Raw genomic sequence first — 5,860 nt, forward strand, 5'->3', positions numbered from 1 at the left:
CATGACTTCGGCGCAGTCTGGGACCCTAGCTCTTTTTGTAACAAGTTATTTGGCAGGAGGCCCGGTCACGAGGTCCCTTATGACTGGGCTCAACAAACACAAAAATGTCATTTGTTTTCGCGATTGTCTATTGTTTTTCAGTAACTAACATATAGGAATAGATTGAAATAGAGATTTCTCTGAAACAGCACTGGATAAACGCCTCAATGGGTTCACACAACCTGTTCTGGGACTTGGTGACCATTGTTTGTGTCCATGTTCAATTGAGTTCAAATTCAATATTTAACTTTTTCTCCACAGTCCAATGAACACTTCTCATAGGATAGAGTTACATGCCTTCAGTTTTATGGTACTAGATAAGAAAACCTTTCCCCGTCAGATATACTACCTATTTTCATAGCCATTTATGTAAAGGAGTCACAACTACCTTTTATGAAATCTGTTTAAACATCTCAAATTTCATAACTCTAGTAATTTATACATTTTTGTGCTTTGGTCCAGAACCTTTTTTTTTTTCCCACCCACAGTCTATTTTATCTTTTCCTTTGAAAGAGGATCTGGGTCCCCAGCCGCGGGTTGAGCCAAGGAACTCAGTCTCTTTTGTCAATCTTTATCATAATTTGCCTTAGCCTTGCTTCACGAAATATTAGCTTCTTATTATAACCTTTGCCTTTTGATATTTCTTAAATTTCCCCAACTTGGGGTAAACGCAGAAAATTGGTGTGGGGCCTTTTAATGTTAGAGAATGAACAGGATGTGTCATCATAAAGCCAGTCCCACCGGACTTTCAAATATGAAGCATATTAACTGCTTCATCTGGGGTGCTGTACTTGGCATTTTTAGGGAGAGTTAGGCAGTTTCCTTCTTAGGGTAAACAGACCTTACAGTAGCATTTATCTGGTCACTGGGCTGGTTGTTTTCTCAGGAATAACCTCCTGTGCATTTGGATTACGTATACTCATCAGCAAATGTTTAATAGTAAGCTATGGGCCTTGCATCAACTTCAACAAGCCCTTTCATTCTGTAGCATTTAAAATTAAAGATTCTGTTCTTAAAGTAGTTATTTGTACAATTCACTACAGTAAAGATTTCTCAGGAAACTGATGATACCAATCTACAAAATGGAACAATTCCTTTGCATTATACACTGTTTTTAATAGTTACTTGGTCTTGCCCTTCCCCTGCATTGACTAACTTCTTGGTAACCACAGGTCTAAGAGGTAAGTTTTATTGCCCTGGCTTAATTTTTCCTTTTGTGTGTAGCTTTCAGACTGGTAGCCTGACCTGAGACAGAGCCACATCTAAGCTTGGCCCATCCTTAAGGCCAAACCCAGCACTCTTTTACTTTCAGTTAGCTGTTACAGATAACAATAACCAAGAGATTGAATATTTTGCTTTTTTCTTATTAATTTGCATTTCTGTAATTAATTAGTTCGGTGAACTAATTCCCTGGGACTATGAGTATGATCTATCTCTAAATTCCACTGTAGCTTTTACCTTTAGTAATTGAATGCAGCCCAGCTGCAGCTCTTTAAGATGGGTAACCACGTGGCCACTCAATAATCAAGTTTTCTCATCACCTGCCTTTTCATTTTTGTCTTTATTCATTTAGTTTTATTTATATAATCTTTTTCTTTATTTTAAAGCAACTCTGAAACAGTCGCCAAACTAGGAAAAAGAATTACATTTTCCTTAGCAAAAACCACATCATTGTGTTTTTACAAACTTCACCAAAAACACCTTTTATTGTCTATTATTTTAACTCTTAGTAACCCAAATTCAATTCCAAGTGAAAAAAAACTGAAGTTATGTAATGTAGCATAATATGACTTTAAATTTTAAACTACTAGAGATAATTTTGAGATTAAATTTACCAAATTAAGCTTACCAAAGATTACCAAGGTCATGTGAATTAAAAAGGATCTGAGCTAGCTTCTATCAGTCTGATAGGTACTTTTATTTTCTTTAAACGAATTGATTAGAGCACTTTCATATAGTTTGGTAGTGAAATATCACTTCCACGTGACACATACAAGCATATAGATATAACAGACATGCCACAAGAGAAGATCCAAAAGATTTTTCTTTTGCTTATTTTCAAAAATTCTCTCCCTTACTTTAGATAATTAATTTAAAAAGTTACAGGAACCAACAAAAGGTGAAAGAGAGAGTTACCATCCCAGGCCTTGCAAAAGAGAGAAAGAACTGAAGCAACAGGTTGCAGTTTCTGAGATATTAATCTGAATAATTTCAAAAAGAAACATTATAGAATTTTAAAATTAAAAACTTCTCACCATAACTCATTATTTTTAATAAAATCTTCTTCTAATCAGTTTTTTAGTTTTATATTTGACTATTTTATATCAAATTTCAATTTTTAGAAAAATAATTATAATTTTAGTTATAGTCAACTTAATCATATAACATTTTTATAATTTCCTTTTTTACTAATATTATTATGACTTACACAGAACATTCACAACATTTTTGGACTTTCTGGTTTGTCTCAAATGGCCCTCTTTTTCGAACAATGAATCATTTCATTTTAGGACAAAAATTCATCATGCAAAATTTTTTCTCATATGATATTGCTTTCAAGATTTCTTACCAAAATTACCTCTTCATATCTATAACTTTCTTTTTTTTTTTTTTTTTTTTTGAGACGGAGTCTCGCTCTGTTGCCCAGGCTGGAGTGCAGTGGCGCAATCTCGGCTCACTGCAAGCTCCATCTCCCGGGTTCCCGCCATTCTCCTGCCTCAGCCTCCCGAGTAGCTGGGACTACAGGCGCCCGCCACCACGCCCGGCTAGTTTTTTGTATTTTTAGTAGAGACGGGGTTTCACCGTGTTAGCCAGGATGGTCTCGATCTCCTGACCTCGTGATCCGCCCGTCTCGGCCTCCCAAAATGCTGGGATTACAGGCTTGAGCCACCGCGCCCGGCCTCTATAACTTTCTTTACATCTCTCTTATTTCTTGGTTTATTTTGAAACCAAAATATTTATTGGTTATTTAAAAAAATTTTTTTTAAAAATTTTTATAATTTTTAATTTGGTAATTACCCACTTAACTAATTAAAAATGTTAATTAAAAGTAACATCAGATATAAACCTGGCAGAAAAATATCTATTATTTAACATAACCTTAGATTCTAAATTATATGGCAAGTTTGTTTACAAGCATTTATTCTAGTACATTTACCTGATTATTTAATAGTTTACCTAGATTATTTATAAAACTCTGAATATTATCATTTGAAATTATTTTGCTGTTAACTATCTTTAAACCTATGAATTTCAGTTGTTCACCTAAGTAAAACCTTAAGGTTAAAAATACAGGTTTTTTACCCATAACTCAGAATTTATCTGTTTTCATTAAACCAAAAAATAAATGTTTTATTTATTAAAAATTACACATGGAAAGACCATTCTGTTTTGGGATGGAGTTATAATTTTATAAGTGTTTTGGCAAATTTTGAAACCTTATAATAGTATTCTGCACCCATAAGTATAAAACAACTTGATTAATGAAAATAAAAATGTTACAATTCTTAAGACATTTCTAATACTACTTAACTAATATTTTTAAAGCCACCTTATTTACTAAGGATTTTACTTAAGTCACACGAATTTGAAAAGCATTTAGGCTTCTTATTTATGTGTACTCTTTAACTTTAAGCCAATTTGGTATCTAGTGGACAAACACACATAAAAAATACGTGTATGTACACATAAAACACACATACACACTCACACAAACAGAGATCCTATAGCTTTTGCTTCAGAACCATAGCTATGAGATATTCATAGAAACTCACCAGTTTGGGAGTGGGGGGGAAAAGGTTGTATCTAAACTGGTTTTTATTTCAATAGAAAAGTAACATCAGATGTAAAGCAGGCAGAAAAGAAAATAAATAGAGAATTTAAGAACTTTATAGTTGCAGGTGGACTTCAGGGCTCTGAATTTTTTCTTGATGTAATTTGCCTATCGGTTTTAAATATGCACAAAGATTATAATATATAGACCAGCTGGAGTACTAGAAAATCATGACATGCCTTTGAAATTTCTCATTTTACACAAACACTTGCATGTATAGGCATCATAAAATTAACGGGGTACCCAAAAGGAAGCCATTCTCTTTTGACTTTTCTCATTCTTAGACTATTTGTCTCCTTCTTCTCCTTCTTCTCCTTCTCCTCCTTCTCCTCCTTCTCCTCCTTCTCCTCCTTCTCCTCCTTCTCCTCTTTCTCCTCCTCCTTCTTCTTCTTCTTCTTCTTCTTCTTCTTCCTTCTCCTCCTCCTTCTTCTTCTTCTTTTCTTCCTCTTCTTCTTCTCTTCTTCTCCTCCTCCTCCTCCTCCTCCTCCTCCTCCTGATTCTGCTTCTGCTTCTTCTCCTGCGTCTGCTTCTGCTTCTGCTTCATTTTCCAGCTGTAACCTAGGGTTTAGTATAGTAGATTGAAATGTGCTGGTTGTAGGTGGGACTCCACATTGTGTCACCATTGAGTTGTTTCTGTCCTCTTACATGTCTCAGTTACTCTCTATAGAGGTATTGCACTTTCAAAAAACCTCAAAATGTTGAGCTCCCAGCTCCTATACGCATTACCTGACTGATCCATTTTAAACTAATTTTGTTTAAGGCTCCCTGTAGGACTGCTGTATATCATGGGGTGTCAAACCCCCAGACATTTCCAGTTGGCCCTTGGTCACCCAGGGACACTTTTTGGCTGAGAAGAGCAAAATGCCTTGCCTCTTTGAAGCTGGGGAAACTCAGTCTCTCATTTAACTATAAAAATGACGGTTTAGTTTCTCATGCAAATGCACATACAAGCCAAACGAGCTTAATTTGGAGAGAAAAAGTGATGAAGAAAATCCTATAGAATGCACCTCCAAATTGGAATTAAGATCCTAAACGACAACTTCTTAGTGGGGAGGCGGGAACTCACAGCTAAGACCACTTTATCTAGACTGTCCTCAGCCACCCCTAACTCTCTTTTGCCAAAGTCAAATCTTCTTACATTACAAGGTAATCTCTGGTACCCAAAAGCCAAAGAGGTCAGGTAATATGATACAAGAAAGCAGGGCTGTAGACCCAAGAGGAATCTGTCCATGACTCTTGAAACTCAAGAGACTAAAAAGAACACCCCCAAAAGGAGTGAGTAGTGCCTTCATTCTGTGTTCTTTAAGGAGTTTGAGTCATTAGGAGCCTTCTCTAGATTTTCCTTGGTACCAAAGATGGCAAAGGGGGAAGGAGGGATAAAGTGGAAGAAAAGGAAACAGAATAATGTTTTTAAGACAAGAAGCAAACACAGAAACCAAATGCATGTCTTTGTTGTTGTCACTGCTGTTGTTGTTGCAGCTGTGTGGAATTTTAGCCAATTCAGAGGTCTTGTTCCCTATAATTTGAAATTCTCACTCAGATTAGATCAAGTCAGGTAGCGTTGGTCAAATTCGATGAAAGACTGGAACAACAGCAAAAAACCCAACAATATGATTAATAAGCACTCTAATATAATTAGAGAAATTAAGACCAGTTGGTTGTCAATTTTAACTTTTAGTCATTGAGGACAATTTCTGAGACAAAAATCCCCAATTCAGCTACTTACCTAGGAATGGGGCCCCAGCTCAAGACTGCTGTTTACTATCTTAGAGGCAAGAAGTAGAAAACCTTTCAAAATCACCTTCCCTGTTGGAAATTAGCTGAAACTCCAGAAAGGAGTTATTTGCTTTCCATTGTCATGTAAGCAGAAAAACTCACCTTCCTTGTTGGTAGCAAGTAAAACTCCAGAAAAGGAGTTGTACAGCAAAATAAACCACTGATCTCAACCAAATTTGGAAAGACCATGAATTCTCTGGAGGTGGGGGAGCT

This window comes from Rhinopithecus roxellana, chromosome 5 (assembly GCF_007565055.1).
Source record: "Rhinopithecus roxellana isolate Shanxi Qingling chromosome 5, ASM756505v1, whole genome shotgun sequence".
Lineage (NCBI taxonomy): Eukaryota > Metazoa > Chordata > Mammalia > Primates > Cercopithecidae > Rhinopithecus > Rhinopithecus roxellana.